This window comes from Lampetra fluviatilis, chromosome 1 (assembly GCF_964198595.1).
Source record: "Lampetra fluviatilis chromosome 1, kcLamFluv1.1, whole genome shotgun sequence".
NCBI lineage: Eukaryota > Metazoa > Chordata > Hyperoartia > Petromyzontiformes > Petromyzontidae > Lampetra > Lampetra fluviatilis.
This window is the reverse complement of record NC_136275.1, coordinates 12,219,124-12,236,631: the sequence shown is the minus strand read 5'-3', so window position 1 is coordinate 12,236,631 and position 17,508 is coordinate 12,219,124.

Below are 17,508 nucleotides of genomic sequence, written 5' to 3'. Positions count from 1 at the left end.
ATGCGTCGGCCGAGGGACTTCGGCTGGCTCACTCCCGCCTGGCGGAGCTGCTCTACGCTGCGGCCGCCGAGTTAGAGGAGATCACGCGGCTGGGGGCTGGAGGGGCTGCGCGGGACGACGACGGCAGCCGACGCGCGGCGACATTTCCCGCCACCCCGACGCGGCTCGCGGTTAAATTTCCCGCCATCACTACAGTGCGAGCAGAGGGCGGGGCCGGCCCGCGTCAGGTGACTGCTGAGGGCCAAGCACAAGCCGTGACATCATCAACACCGGCCAGCGCGTCAACAACGGAGCGACTGGCGATGCCATGCTCGCAGCCCGCCCACACTGTAACGTCTGCTGGGAACGACGGAGCGCGATCCGCAGCCACGGACGTCGCGTTACAGCAGCGACTGCCGCCTCTCAAAGAATTCGTGGGCGCGGACGGAGACTGGGGCGGCTTCAAAAGGCGGTTCATCGCTCATCAGGAGATGGCGAACTGGACGGACGCCGAAGCACTACGCGCGCTGCCGGCGATGCTGGACAACGACGCCCTGGCTACTCTCACCTCGGCGCCTAAGGAAAAGCGCGCCACGCTGCACTTGGCGATGCAGCTGCTGTCAGCTGTCTATGGCCCGCCTTCGGACTGCAGGCAGCTATTCCATGATCGTCATCGGGGCGCCAACGAATCGCCCCTGGCCTTCCGGACGGCTCTCCTGGCCCTGGCAAAGGCAGCTTTCCCGCGGATGGACGAGGAGGGAGTGGACGCTATGGTGGCTGAAAAGCTGCTGCTACTCGCGGATGAGCTGGACGTCGCCGTCTTGGCTCAAGACGACGCAGAGATGTCGTCCTTGCTGGTCGCGCGCCACATCCACGGGGGCTTGCGGTCCCTGCGTCGCAAGGCCGCCAAGGGGGTGGCCGGCCATGCCATGGCGGCCACCACCCTCCCATCGGAGGAGGTCTGCGGGGTGGAGCGGCGGGGGGAATGGAGATCGGCGGCACCACAGGCTCGGAATGGACCGAGCCGCCAGGAGCAGCCCAGGCCATCTGGGGCGCTCACACGCTGCTACAACTGTGGCCTTCAAGGCCACGTTGCTTCAGGATGCCGGGCTCCCCGTCAGCGCGGGGCGACACCTCGTCAGGACGCCGCGCCGTCTCCACCCAAGCTCCAGCAGAGAAATACGGCGAGTCGTGGCACCTCACACGTTTGGCCCATGCACACATCCGACACACACTCACGCGCTCAACCGAACAGGGCTCGCAAATCGACGGCCGTTGCGTCCGATTGTTCTGAAATGCGGCGAGCGCTCCAACCGGGTCAGTGGTCGGAGCTCGCCCATCGTGTCGTTGCAGCGTCGTTGGGATCGTCGGTCGTGGTCGGTCATATTGATGGGGTAGAGGTGCGGATTTTAATTGACACAGGAGCGTCGGCGACCATTATATCTGATTTGATTTATAACATTCTTCCCGTTCAAAGTCGTCCCTTGCTCCCCGTTGACGTGCCATGCTATGCTGCTAACGGGGGCTCGCTAGGCATCATTGGCCAAATCCGCGCCAAAATTTGCATTGGAGACATTAAATTATCCGGCCCTGTTTTGGTTTCCTCCTCACTGGCGGTTCCGTGCCTGTTGGGGACGGATTTCTTAGCCAAAATGCCCATTCGTATCTTGATCGACCAGGGGTGCATCGAGCTCCCATCGGGTCGATGCGTAACGTTTTTGTCTTCCCCCGCCACGGAGCGTCGGGCGTTTGCGACCGTGCAGGCGCTCGTGGCAAAAACTGTGCGCGTACCCCCGGGGGCTCAGATGCTCGTCCCTCTTAGGTTGCGTCGGCCGTTTTCTGCGGGGGTTGCGGATTTGGGGGTCTTGTTGGGACCATCTCGGGCCGGGGTCAATGGCCCCGATTTACTAGCGGCTCAGACCATGGTGAAAGGGGATGGGGACCCCTTCATTGCAGTCCTTAATGTAGGATCGCGAACGGCCGTGGTTCCTCAAGGGACCGTGCTTGCACACGCAACGCCGGCACCCTATGAGGAACCACTCGTGGGTCAGGTAACCACCGATCCTCCGTCGCGACCGCATTCGGACTGTGATGACGGATGGCTGGATGCACTTTGCGCGGGATCAGTGGACCTGTTCGACTCGCAGCGTGCGCAGCTGCGAGTTCTCCTGAAAGAATTTGCCGACGTTTTTAGTCAACACAAATTTGATATTGGTTGTGCTAAATTGCTGCGACACCATATTGACACGGGTGACAGCGCGCCAATCCGCCAAAATCCCTTTCGGCTGAGTCCCGCCGAAAAGGATCATGTCAAATCGGCTGTTGATGACATGCTAGCCGCCGATATCATTTCCCCTTCCAACAGCCCGTGGGGCGCGCCGATCGTTTTGGTGAAAAAACACGACGGCTCACTGCGGTTTTGTGTCGACTTTCGGCGATTGAACAAAATTTCTGTGGCAGATGCGTACCCGCTTCCTTGAATGGATGAGTCGCTCGATGCCTTGGCGGGGGCGCGATTCTTTTCCACCCTGGATTTACTTTCTGGATTCTGGCAGCTTCCTCTGGATGACGAATCCAAACCTAAGACTGCTTTCCGTACACCGCAAGGTCTCTTCCAATTTAACCACTTGCCGATGGGCTTACATTCTGCGCCAGCAACTTTTCAGCGGTTAATGGAACTGGTCTTGGCAGGCTTGCAATGGGATTCGTGTTTAATTTACTTGGACGATGTCATCGTCTTTAGCAAATCCTTCGAGGAACACCTCCAGAGGTTGCGTGCTGTTTTTCTCAAAATGCGGGCTGCCAATTTGAAATTTAAACCGCAGAAGTGCCATTTGCTCCGCGAATCGGTGCGGTATTTGGGTCACATTGTTGGGCGCTCGGGGATATCCACTTATCCCGCCAAAATGGAATGCGTCAGCTCCTGGCCAACTCCCACCTCGGTGGGAGAGGTCAGGAGTTTCATTGGGTTCGCGTCGTACTACCGACGGTTTGTGGCTGACTTCGCTACGATCGCAAAACCATTGCATGCCTTGACGTCCAAGGGAGTCAGGTTTCATTGGGGGCCGGAGGAGGAGGCTGCTTTTCGCGCCCTCCGGAATGCCCTGGTGGGGGCTCCGCCGTTGAATTACCCCGATTTCTCACAACCCTTCTTGCTCGATACAGACGCAAGTAACACGGGCATTGGGGGCGTGCTGTCCCAGCTCATTGGGGGCGTAGAGCATGTGGTGGCTTACGGTAGTCGGGTACTGTCTCCGGCGGAACAACGGTACTGCGTTACCCGTCAGGAATTATTGGCAATTGCTTATTTCGTTCAGCAGTACCGCCCGTATCTGTACGGTCGGCGTTTCACCGTCCGTACAGATCATGTGGCTCTACAGTACGCCCTGCGGGTTCAACAACCATCGGGGCAGTTGTCTCGATGGTTGGAGATTCTCCAAGACTACGACTTTGTCACCACATATCATAAGGGCGTCCGCCACACGAACGCTGACGCCCTGTCGCGGTTGCCACCCACTTTGGAGTGCGCTTGCCTCTTGGGTTCGGGGCGTTGTAGGCCCCCGAACGTGACCACCAATTCGGTCCTCGTGGCCGCCGCCGATGCGCCTTCGGCTTCGGGTCCTATCGAGCAAGAAGGGAGGGATTCGTTGCTGGGGTTGTCGGTCACGGAGTGGGGACGCCTCCAAATGGAGGACACCTCCCTCCTCGCTCTGCGCCATCGCACCGGGGGGGTTGGTCAGGGGGTGGCGAACGTTGACTCGTGGGGGTTGTTCCAGGGGCTTTTAATGCACTGGGACGGAAAATCCCGCCGCCAACGGCTCGTGGTGCCTGCAGCATTGAGGGGTAAGCTGGTATGGGCTGCGCATGAGCGGCTCCTGCACTTGGGGGTTCACAAGACCTTTGCCATGCTCCAGCTCGATTTCTTCTGGCCGGGCATGGCAAAGGACGTGGGGGATCTCCTGGGGTCGTGCACGCAATGCGCGCAGCGGAAGCCACCAGCGAGGGGGTCCAACCCTCCGCTGCAGTCCATAAAGGTTTCCCGGGTTAACGAGCTCGATGCTCTAGATATTCTCGGTCCATTTCCCGCTACACCCAGGGGAAATAGGTATTTATTGACAGGGGTCGAATACTTCACGAGATGGCCTATGGCCTGGCCCCTGGCCAACCAGTCGGCAGCAGCCATCGCGTAGGCCTTTGTCCAGGGCTATGTCCTCGACAAGGGTGCTCCGGAACGGCTGCTGACTGACCAGGGTAAGAATTTTTCGGGAAAACTCCTCCGCGAGGTGTGCGACCTCTTGGATACGGAGAAAATTCGGACCTCCCCGTATCACCCACAAACTGACGGGATGGTGGAACGGCTGCATTGGACTATCACATCCATGCTGTCCCAGCAGGTATCGGAATCCCAGACAGATTGGGACCTTCGCATTGCCGGTGTGTTGCAAGCCTACAGGATGGCTCCCCATGCGGCCACCGGATTTTCCCCTTTCTTTTTAATGTATGGCCGCGAGGCTAACCCCCCTGTGACGACCCAGCTGAAGCTCTCGGCGCCTCAGGCGAAGTCTACATTGTCCGAACACGTTAAATTTAACATCGGCAAATTATCTGAGGCGCGAGAAGCGGCCGTGCAAAATTCTGAACTCCGCCAGAAGGCGAACGAGAGGCTTAGGCTGGGGCGGGTACATGTGTTCAAATGGAAACCAGGGGACAGGGCATGGTTGCACTGTCCCCAGGTGCCGCTGGCGACCTCGTCAAAGTTGGTACGGCCGTGGCGGGGGCCCATGGAGGTCGTACAGGTCTTGCGGCCGCAATGTGTACGCGTCAAATGGGGGAGGCCTCGGTGGTACGTGCACCCCTCAAGGTTGAAACCGTTCATTGCGCCGCCCCGTGGTTCGCACACACACACGCATGGCCAAACGTGTGAGGGGTCCGCCGACTCCCCGACGTCGCTGCTCTCGCCTAACCTGACATCAACTGTTCCATCTCCAGGTGCAACTGGAGTGATGGGTCCACGACCGCCAACCCCTCCCGGGGGGGTCGGGGGTCACTCGGCAGCGAAACCAGACTCTCTCGCACCCGGACCGTCAACCACCGCCACTGAGCGTGCCGGAACGGGCCCTTGTGACGGGCCCGCCGCGAGAACGCGCGCCAAAACGCGCAGACTATTGTGAGGTCGGCCGTTGGGGGGCCCTTGCGGACGGTGGGGGGAGGCGTCCGGAGCGCGTGTATATATGTTGGTTTTGCGGAATGGGGTATTTATTCGGGGGGGGTGCGTCGGGTTATTTTTTTTCTTCCTGTTTCCTGTTGTTGTTGTTGCTGTTATGGTTGTCATTGTTCTTGTTAAAATTACGCGAGGCACACACGGTTTTGGGGAGGGATGCACCTTTATTTTGATTTTGTTGCAGCCGGGGACGGCTGCGAGCTGTGCAGGGGGGGGTGATGTAGAGGTGTAATTGTGTATGGGCGCGGATGGCTAACAAACACAAGGGGCGTGGTTAGGGCCGTACACAGAGGAGGTGCTCACACCGACGTCCGCACCTGCATCCCCCACGGGCCCCTCCCGGGGGCCGAGTACTATAAAAGGTGGTGAGCCGGAGGGCTCGAGGTCGAGTATTAGCTTAAACCAGCGAAGACTGAAGACCAGCTAGAATAGGCCCCGGAGCTCCCCTGGCTCGCTGTCCTTGTCAGGGCCGACCAGGGCAAGCCGGTGGCGTGGCCCCGAGAGCCCAGACTGATGTTCTTATAAGAGCCGGTCTGGAGACTCAGGGTGCCGGGATCCCAGCTTGACCAGGGCTGGGATAGGTAGCCTCCCCTAACTCCGTAGTGGAGGACTTGGGCGTAGGTTAGCGGGGTTAGATGTTGTGTCTCCCTGTTAGCCGAGTGAAGGGGACGATACCCCCTTAAGTACTGTGTGTACCCGTTACTGTGCACAAGTTGGTGTTAATAAATAAGTGTGCCTCCGACCCCGTCGCCAAAGCCTCCTGAATACTTACTACAATAGTATTAATTGTTAAAGGGTCCGATTATACCTTAATTTTAGCGTGACAAGGTTTTTTTTGTTTCCCCCCCAAATGTCCTTTTACTTGGGGTCATGACGCAGCCGAGCTGTAGTATGTTTGCTGCTCGTTGCAGAGGTTTACGGTCCAAATCTACGATTTCAAATGGTGCGTATCAACCAAAATATATTCGCTATACATTTCCATGGATGTTAAAGATCGCGACGTCATTCAGAGTAAGGCCATTGTTGTTCCATGTCAGCTAAAATGTGAAAAAAAATACCCGCAAGTTACTCAATTGGGTTAATACATAACAGCACCCCCTACTCGTGAGAACACTCCACGGTGACTCCATGTCCAAATTGCGCTTTTTGGAAGAAATAAACACCATGCAGTATGGTGGGTACTTTGTGAATACTTTGTGTAAATTGCCTTGGTTGGGATTATGGTTGTTTTTGTATCACTATGGCAAAAACATGGTTTGCTCCTACCAGTAAGGAGATGCAGTATAGTTTAACACGTAGGCTTTCGCGACTAATATTATTCATAATAACGTTTTTGGGTTAGATCGCGTTATTTATAAATGTGTCGTAACCCTCCACCACCCGACACGGCCAATCAGCAAAAAAGTGTCACATTGACAAAAGACAAATAGTTCACTACTTTAGCCCACCGGTGTGTTGAAGCGTGAAACCACAACATTTACAATTTTTGAGTACGACGTTGGACCAAGTCTTCAATTATTGCTAAGGTGTCAGGTACAGGAGCCTTGGTGATCAGAGAGACTACATCAAAGCTGACAAGCAAATCATCTAGAGACAGTGAGATGCCCTTAATTAGAGAGACCAAGTGAGCTGAGTTACGTACTGCTGAGGTAGTCTTGTCTCAGACAGAAATTGGGCCAGTTTGTAGGTAGGTGAGTTGATAGTGGAAACGATGGGCCGAAGTGAAGTACCTTCTTTATGAATTTGAGGAAGACCATAGAATCTGGGTGGTCTAGCACCCAGACAGCTTTCCTTAGAGCCTAGTCTCTAAGGAAAGCTGTCTCGGGTGTGGACCAATCAACTAGTCTCAATTGCTGATGTAGTTGCAACATTCCTAGAACTGGTTAATCAACTAACAGCCATAGCTGTAAATTCAGTAATTAGAATGTAGTCTATTGCCAAATGCATTCACCAACCCATACAATTGGCAATGGGAACATCTTATTTTTTAGTCCAAGTATATATCCATTGACATTGTTACTTTATTATTTCTGCATTACCAAATCACGTTGTAAACAAAACAAATTATACAAGGTTAGCAGTTAAATTCGGTTAACATTTCTGAAGTCACAACCACACATTTTTACACTTAATGCATTATATTTGAGAATTATTTAAATGAAAAACATGCTTCACCTGATTGGAGGGTTTCAATGGACATGGCACCTTCGTTAAAAATCGCGCCTGGGTTCCCATCCATATAGCTCCTTTTGCGATGCTTGGGTGAAAGCGGTGCAGCCATGGCCACATCGCAGTGTGCAGATGCGTGAATTCAGCGGGGCAGGTTGGACGAGCAGCGGAGGGGCTCAGCGCCGTGTTTTATTAAACAGTATTGATTTTCTGTCCTCTGAGAGTGAAGGCGAGCGAACGCCATGGCTGCCTTCCCTGCAGACAATGAGAGTGGTAATCGTAATAAATGAGAACGCCTTGCCACACTGAATTTTTAAAGCCACCTGCCCTAGCAGCAGTTAGCATTTTCCCTTCACCTTCATCATTCTGCACCTCATGTGCCGAGTACGAATGTTAATTTAAAGAATCAGCACTATTTGTGATTTTACACATTGTGTACCTACTTTTGGTATACAGGAGTTGTGCAAAATATAAGCCATGCATATGTAGTACCGTCGAATACAGGTCGACACCCGGGGTTGAGGCACACTGAGATTTATTACAACAAACGTTGTGACATACACACTTGAGGGGGTATTGGCCCCCTCACCCGTCTATCTGAGGACACACCTCCTAGCTAACCCTAGCCTGCCTCAGAGTCCTCCTCTCGTGGACTAGGGGAGGCTATCTTGGCCCGACACTGGTCAGTCGGGCCCGGTACTCAGAGTCCAGACCAACACTGGCTCTGGCTCTGGCACCACGCCACTGGCTCGAGCCTGCGCGGTCCTGACAAGGACGGCGTAGCAGGGGGAGACCAGGGCTCTATCTCGGACGTCTTCCGTCTTCTCTTCTTAGCTAACCCAACTCTCCTCTAGCCCCCCGATACATTCCCCTTTTATACATCCCCCTCCCTGAGGGGTGGGGCCCCGGGGGATCGTAACGTCCGAAGCGCGGACGTCGTAGAGGGCACCTACTCGTGCACTGACGTAGCCCCGCCCACTGTGCTAGTTTCCCGTAGGATCCCATACATATCAGCTCGACACATATTTCCTCCGTAAGACCCCTACATCACCCCCCCCTGTACAGCTCGCAGCCGTCCCGGCTGCAACATCGACAATAAAAGTTTATTCAGCCCTCGATACCCCAGCGTGTGCCTCATTTTTTTTTTCAACAATAACGCAACGAGAAGAACAACAGGAAGAAAGAAAAAAAACCCGACGAACCCCCCCCGCGAATAAATACGAAAACCGTAGGACGAGCGTATATACACGTGTTTCTTTTCCTGGAGTCCCCCCCCCCAGCCCCCCACAGAAGACGCACAACACACACAACACACACAACACACACAACACACACAACACACACAACACACACAACACACACCCAATAATCGTACAACGCAGCGCGGCACGTGCCCGGAACACAGCACGGACGCCCCACACCGTGAGCACAACATGCGAATGTACACCGGAAAGAGAAGCCACAAAAGACGCAAAAAAATTTTTTTCTTCTCTTTTTTTTTCACAAGAGTTTGCGCATTTTTGCACGCGTCCTCACCGCAGGCCCGTCACACGGGACAGGCGCGGCCGGCAGGTCATCGGCCGGCAGGTCGTTGGCCGGCAGGTGTTCATCACAGAGCGAGTCTGTTGCCGACGTCGCAAGACCCTCAGCATCACCTGCGGGGGTCGTCGGGCGTGAGCCCGTCACTCCCGGTGCGCCTGGGGGTGGGACAGCCGGCAGCACGTTAGGCGGGAGCAACGGAGAAGACCCCTCTGAGTCGGACGCCCCCCCACATGCTTGGCCACGCGCGTGTGTAGTGGGATCTCGCACCGCAACGAAGGGTTTTAGCCTGGCAGGGTGTACAAACCACCGGCGCCTCCCCCATTGAATGCGCACGCACTGAGGTCTCAGGACCTCAACCACCTCGACGGGACCCCGCCACGGTCGCAGCAGTTTAGAGGAGGACGCGAGCGGTACCTGGGGACAGTGCAACCATGCCCTGTCCCCCGGCTTCCACTGTATTACATGCGCGCGACCCATTCTGAGGCGCTCATTAGCCCTCTGTCGCCTGGCAGAATTCTGCATGGCAGCATCCCGAGCCTCCGTTAATTTTTCCAGGTTGAATTTAACATGTTCGGCCAATTGAGTTTTTCCCTGCGGCGCCGGGATCTGCAGTTGGGCCTGAACAGGTGGCTCCGGTTCGCGGCCATACATAAGGAAAAAGGGGGAAAATCCCGTCGCAGCATGGGGGGCCAACCGGTATGCTGACAGGACCCCCTGAATTTTCAAATCCCAATCCGTCTGTGAGTCAGAAACGTGCTGCGACAGCATCGACGTGATGGTACGATGCAACCGCTCGACCATCCCGTCGGTTTGTGGGTGATATGGAGAGGTGCGAATCTTTTTAGTGCCAAGGATCTCACAGACCTGTTTGAGCAATTTGCTAGAAAAAATTTTACCCTGGTCGGTCAGCAGCCTCTCGGGAGCACCTTTGTCAAGGACGTATCCCTGGACAAAGGCCTCCACGATGGCTGCCGCCGACTGGTTGGCCAGGGGCCAGGCCATAGGCCAGCGCGTGAAATATTCAACCCCGGTTAGCAAATACCTATTTCCCCTAGGGGTGGCGGGGAACGGTCCTAGAATGTCCAGCGCGACGAGTTCGTTCACCCGGGAAACCCTGATAGATTGCAGGGGCGGGTTCGACTCCTTCGCTGGTGGTTTGCGCTGCGCACATCTAGGGCACGATCCTAATAGATCCCCGACATCCCTTGTCATGCCCGGCCAAAAGAAATCAAGTTGGAGCAAGGCCAGGGTCTTTTGGGTACCCAGGTGGAGGAGGCGCTCGTGAGCGGCCCACACCACCCTACCCCGTAACCCCGAAGGGACCACCAGCCGGTGGCGATGGGATTTCCCGTCCCAATGCATTAACAACCCACCGAGCATTTCCCATGCGTCGGCATCACCCCTCCCCCGCCCCCGGTCCCTGACGCGGCGGCGCAACGCAAGGAGGGAAGTATCTTCCATTTGCAACCGGCCCCATTCCGTAGCAGGCAACCCCAACAGGGAATCAGAACCCTGTTGTGCGATAGAATTAGTCATTGATGCGGCGTCATCAGCAGCCGCCAAGACCGGGACAGGCAATTCAGCAGGATGCCTGCACCGACCCGACCCCAGGAGGCATGCGCATTCGGGGGTGGTCGGCATGCGTGACAGGGCGTCCGCGTTGGTGTGGCGAACGCCCTTACGGTACGTGGTCTGAAAATCAAAATCCTGGAGAACCTCCAGCCATCGAGACAATTGTCCCGATGGTTGTTGGACTCGCAGGGCGTACTGTAGCGCTGCATGGTCTGTACGGACGGTGAAACACTGTCCGTACAGATACGGCCGGTACTGCTGGATGAAGTAGACAATTGCCAGCAGTTCCCGACGCGTGACACAATATCGTTGCTCCGCTGGAGACAACACTCGGCTACCGTACGCGACCACCCGTTCGACGCCCTCGACCACCTGGGACAGCACGCTCCCAATACCTGTGTTGCTCGCGTCAGTATCGAGCACAAAGGGTTTTGAAAAATCTGGATAAACCAGGGGAGGGGCATTAACCAGAGCGTCCCGAAGTGAGCGGAACGCAGCCTCCTCCTCCTGTCCCCAATGGAAACGGACCCCCTTTGACGTCAAAGCGTGCAGGGGTTTAGCAATGGTGGCAAAGTCCGCGACAAAGCGTCGGTAGTATGACGCGAAACCCACAAAGCTCCTGACCTCTCCCACCGAGGTGGGAGTCGGCCAGGAGCTGACGCACTGCGTTTTGGCGGGATCGGTAGCAATACCCGAGCGCCCTACGATGTGCCCCAAATAACGTACTGATTCGCGCAACAAATGACACTTTTGGGGTTTAAATTTCAAATTAGCAGCCCGCATTTTGAGGAAAACGGCCCGCAACCTCTGGAGATGCTCGTCGAATGTTCTGCTAAAGACGATAACGTCGTCCAAATAGATTAAACACGAATCCCACTGCAATCCAGCCAAAACCAATTCCATCAATCGCTGGAAAGTCGCCGGCGCCGAGTGTAATCCCATCGGCAACCGGTTAAATTGGAAGAGACCATGTGGCGTACGGAATGCGGTTTTAGGCTTAGATTCATCGTCCAGAGGAAGCTGCCAGAATCCCGAAAGCAAATCCAATGTGGAGAAGAATCGCGCCCCCGCCAAGGCGTCGAGTGATTCATCAATACGGGGAAGCGGGTATGCGTCAGCAATGGAAATTTTGTTGAGGCGGCGAAAATCGACGCAAAACCGCAACGATCCATCCTGTTTCTTTACCAGAACGATCGGTGCTCCCCACGGGCTGGTAGAGGGAGAAATTATATCGGCGGCTAACATGTCATCAACAGCCGATTTGACATGGTCCTTCTCGGCGGGACTCAGCCGGAAGGGATTTTGGTGTATGGGCGCGCTGTCACCAGTATCAATATGGTGACGCAGCAAATGGGTGCAGCCCAGATCGAATTTGTTTTGACTAAACACATCGGCGAATTCGCGCAATAGTGTCCTAAGTTTTTGACGCTCTACATCCGACAGGTCCGTCGATCCCGCACAAAGCGCCTCAAGCCACCCTTCATCGGTGTCCGAATGTGGAGTCGGCAGAGTGGCAGCGTGCACGTGATTTGCGACAGACTCCTCACAGGGCACCGGCGTTGCGTGAGCAAGCACGGTCCTCTGGGGAATTACCACGGCCTGCGACCCCACATTGAGGACCGCGATGAATGGGTCCCCGTCCCCCCTTACAATGGTCTGAGCGGGAATCAAATGCGGCCCGCTAACCCCAGCCCTAGATGGGCCGAGCAGGACACCCTGGTCCCCAACACCCTTAGCGAAGGGCCTACGAAGCTTCAGGGGTACCAACATTTGTGCCCCCGGCGGCACGCGAACCGTCTGAACTATAAACGCGGGTACCGTCGCGAGCGCCGAGCGATCCGTAGTAGGGGAAGGCAAAAACGCCATCCGCCGTCCCGACGGGAGTTCAATGCAACCCTGGTTAATCATGATCCAAATCGGCATTTTGCCCAAGAAATCCGTCCCCAGCAGGCACGGAACCGCCAGCGAGGAGGACACAAAAATAGGGCCGGACAATTTAATATCACCGATCGAAATTTGCGCGCGAATCTGCCCCATGATACCCAGTGAGCCCCCGTTAGCAGCGTAGAATGGCACATTAACCGGTAGCAAGGGACGACTTTGGACAGGGAGAATGTTGTATATTAGTTCCGAAATGATGGTTGCCGACGCACCTGTATCGACGAGGATACGCACTTCGACCCCGTCAATATATCCTACTACGGCCGACGACCCCGACGGCGCAGCTAGAACGCGATGGGCCAACACGGACCACTGGGCGGGTTCGAATTCGGTCCCCATAGTGGTTCGTGTTGGCCCCATGGTGTGCAATGTTGGCCCCCCGTTCGTTGCGGTGTGTACATGTGTAACGGGTGTGTGCTTTGGCCAAACATGTGGGGTGCCGCGACTCGCCGGGTCATGTCGGTGGAGCTTGGGAGGAGGAGGAGGAGGAGGAGGAGGAGGAGGGCCGGCGTCCCGGCGAGGCGTCGTCCCCCGCTGTCGAGGGGAATGGCACCCCAAGGCGACGTGGCCCCGGACGCCGCAGTTATAGCAGCGCGGGAGCGCAGGTGGTGAAGACGGGCGGTCGGAGCGGGTCGGCCCATCCCGGTCCGCCCGTGCTCCCATCCGTTGCTGCTGTCGGAAGTTGGCGGCGTAGACCTCCTCCGTCGGTGAGGTGACGGCAGCCACCGTACGGCCGGCAGCTGCCCTGCTGGCCTTCCTTCGCTGCGACAGGAGGTTGGCGTGGAGGAGCCGCGCCGGTTGGAGGGAACCCATCTCCACGTCCTCCTGCGCGACAATGGCGACGTCCAGGTCGTCCGCCAGCAGAAGGATCTTCTCGGTGACCATGGCGTCGACGCCTTGGTCATCCATACGAGGGAAGGCCGTCTTTGCGAGCGCCAGAAGGCTGGTACAGTAGGCGAGGGGCGACTCCTTCGCACCCCGCTGGCGGTCGTAGAATCGCTGCCTACACTCCGCCGATGGTCGGTAAACCCCAGCCAGCAATTGCAGCGCCATCTGAAGAGTAGAGCGCTTGTCCCTCGATGCGGACGTAAGAGCAGCGAGGGCGTCGCCGTCAAGGAGCGCCGGTAGTGCGCAGAGGGCTTCGTCGTCTGACCACCCCGCCATCTCTTGATGCGCGAAGAAGCGCCGCTGAAATCCCCCCCAGTCGCCCTCCTCAGCCACAAACTCCTTTAGCGGGGGCAGTCTTTGGTGTAGTGCAGCGACCGCCGTGGAGGCCCGCACTTTGATGTCCCCGCGACTCGGCCGAGCGTCAGCACGAACGGCAGCTGTAATCGCCTGTCGCGCAGATAGTGACGCTCCGTCCGAAGGCGGTGACGCGGCAGCTCCAGCGGAGTCGATGTCGGACCCCAAGTTGAGGTTGGCCACGCTCTCGGCAGCTGCTGCGGCGATGGCGGGACTTTCAAAAGTGCCGTCGGTAGAAATGGCGGGAAGGTGCAACGGCCGTCGGCTGTCCTCGCCCCGCGGTGGTCCAGCAGCCCCCAGCCGAGTGATGGTCTCGAGTGTGGCGGCAGCAGCGTATAGCAGCTCCGCCAACCTCGCGTGCGCCAGCCACAGCCCGTCGGACAGCAACTCCCCTTCCTCCCGATGCCCCGGTAAGGACGCATTCGGTCCCGGCTGCTCGTTGCCCCCATCAGCCGTCTCTGGTACCGCACTTCCCGCGGTGTCCTCCGCCTCCTGCACCCCGGCCCGAGCTGTTCGGCGCGTGTCCATGTTCGTTGTTGTTTACTTCTGACGCCAGATGTAGTACCGTCGAATACAGGTCGACACCCGGGGTTGAGGCACACTGAAATTTATTACAACAAACGTTGTGACATACACACTTGAGGGGGTATTGGCCCCCTCACCCGTCTATCTGAGGACACACCTCCTAGCTAACCCTAGCCTGCCTCAGAGTCATCCTCTCGTGGACTAGGGGAGGCTATCTTGGCCCGACACTGGTCAGTTGGGCCCGGTACTCAGAGTCCAGACCAACACTGGCTCTGGCTCTGGCACCACGCCACTGGCTCGAGCCTGCGTGGTCCTGACAAGGACGGCGTAGCAGGGGGAGACCAGGGCTCTATCTCGGACGTCTTCCGTCTTCTCTTCTTAGCTAACCCAACTCTCCTCTAGCCCCCCGATACATTCCCCTTTTATACATCCCCCTCCCTGAGGGGTGGGGCCCCGGGGGATCGTAACGTCCGAAGCGCGGACGTCGTAGAGGGCACCTGCCCGTGCACTGACGTAGCCCCGCCCACTGTGCTAGTTTCCCGTAGGATCCCATACATATCAGCTCGACACATATTTCCTCCGTAAGACCCCTACACATATATAAAATTATTTCCAAGGATGTCAAAGCAGTTGACTGCATGGTGAACTTATTTCTCACCGTAAGCAGTCAACCATGCACATCGAAGGTGTGGTGGGAACGACAACAAGAACAAATAATTTAAGGACTGTAAATGAATTCACAATATTCCACGGATCATGTCAGAGCATTACTAGCTACATCATGGGACCTCCTTTGCCAGTACCAAAATAAAAGGTTTCGGTTTGGTGTTTTAACATCTTAACACCTGTTTTGCCAGAAAAAAGGGGAAAACCTATTCTCATTATTAGCTAGTTAATCGCTTTGCACTTAAGAATGCATTACAATCTTAAAAATCATTATAATATTAATACAAGGCATTGTGTTTCTTCAACTTGCTGCACCACAAGATTGTGTGAAATTTTCCCCAGGTCTCATTTATAAATGTTTAACGGGGGGGGAGGGGGGGCATATATTAATTTCTGTGCTTCACCATTCCATGCTGCTGGCCCGATGTGTGCTGCTCACTCAGCCCTTAAATCTGTTTAAGCCCCATAAATTCTACATGTCATCTGGCATCATAAAACATTGAAGCAAAGTGACACTATGCATTTAACAATTTAGAAGCAACATTGTAAGTAAGGTTGGATTTATAGATGTTTTTTTGCCAATAACCACAAGCACCGAAATCACTTTGCATTGATAAGGATCACAGTAGGGAGAGATAGATACGCAACATCGCCAATGTACACCCAATCCCACGAAGATCCGACCTAATTAAAAAAGCGGGGGGTATTGGTCAATACATTGTCAATTTGCTCTACAACACACTGGTGGTGCTGTACTAGTGTAATGAGAGCGCCATCTCCTGTATTATGTGGAGTGTTGTGTGATATGCAGTTATGGGTTATCTAGGGGAAGGGTTACATCTAGGCCAAAGGTAATGGGGCGGAGCCACCCGGGAAGCCTCTGGAACGCTCCCGAAGGTTTCATGAGGGGCGTGGCCAGAGGCGGGGTTTAGTCGCCGGGGAGCGTATATAAGCGGGGGCTGGAGCAAGGTGCGGGGTCGGTGTGTGAAAAAGCAAGAGGAGCTCCCTGTCGCTGCTGCCCCGACCTCTCAATCGGCCACGTGGCGGCGCAACCTCCAGCCGCTCAACCGCTTCCTAGCGCCCCGTCAGCCTGCAGCACCACATGGCGTGGGGCAGCAGTAGTGCGAGTGAGAGAGACGAGAGACAACCAACTGTACCGAAGATTTATTAATAAACGATTCAAGTTCTTATCGTGTCCGAGCCACTCATTACACTAGTAACGAATTAGTATGTTCTGTTCATGTAACAAATGTTACTAATTAGTTGTGTCGGGTGGTGGCGGGTTTACGGCACATTTATGCGATCTAACCTCAAAAAACAAACCAATATTATTCACTTATTTAGCATTTCCAGAATGCACAAGTACAATGAGGCGAGATAAACTTACCATGCACACCTCAATGAAGTGTTTGGAATTCTATTTTTAGCAAACACGCATGGAGTTGCACATGATCTTGAAAATGTTGCTGAAAAAAGTACAAGTTTGGTAATGCTGTTGTATATGCCGGATTATGAAATTTTAATAAAAATAATGAAAATTACTAATTTTCCAAAAAAAAATGCGCAAATCGCATAAATTATGTTAATGTGTGTAATTATATGCATAAATTATGATAATCACGGAGATAATCGTAGTAATTTATGCGGATGCTTGCGATTATGTTAATGTGTGCAGTTATGATAATTAGGCTTAGCTTCGTTATCCAGAGTTGTATCAATCTGGATAAAACGATTATTTTTGATTAAACATTTACTGATTATCTTAGTGTGGTTATGTTATGTTAGGTCTCCAACTTCATATCTCATCGCAGGTAACAGTTCTTATGAATAAGACAGTTTTGCATGGACTGGGAAAGACGCACTCGAACACTTGGTGTTAAGCAATTTTAATTCTAAACAAACATATGATCTAATATGCAAAGGCAAAAGTATACGTCAATAGATTCATCGGCAAGATTATGTAATTAACGAAAATAAATGACTAAAACATTCTTATTCATGTAACTCGACGGCAGCAACTGCTTAGCACGATCAGTTGATATTGAACGCACCACCTTGAAATGGCAACCCTTTTTGAAACACAAAGATAACTTTTTGAAAGTCTTATTCGTGTGTGTGTTGTGTGTGCGTTGTCCCCTTGTAATATTAATATTTTAAGCAGAGGCAGGGCGCTGTGTCGGAGCTTGTGGGGTGGGGGAGGATACAACCAGCAGCCAGAGAAGTTCCTCTCGCTTGGGCGTGGCCGCAGCGAGCCCGTGCTGCTTTCTCTCTCCACTGCTCGATTGAGCGGCGTTGGCACAATGTCCGCCATCGTGGTGCGCGATGATTCCGTCGTCGCTGCTGGACGTCTTGTCTGTTCTCACTGGGTGTTGGTCGGTGTGTGTGTATCAAACACACGGCGCATTCGATGGCGCTTTCTCTCTCTTGGTGGCAGCTCCAGGCTTCTCCACTGCTGGATGATTGTTGAGTCGGCACGATGCTCGCCTTCGGCAGTGTGCGATGATATCGTCGTCGCTCTCTCCTTGATCGCTGCCAATTTCACATGGACACTCGCCCTTACTTCAGGCTGTGTTGGCTCAGGCTCTGGACGACGCGGCTGTGCGCGCTCACCGGCTTGGAGCGCTCTGGCGATGAACGATAGCTCTTGTTGC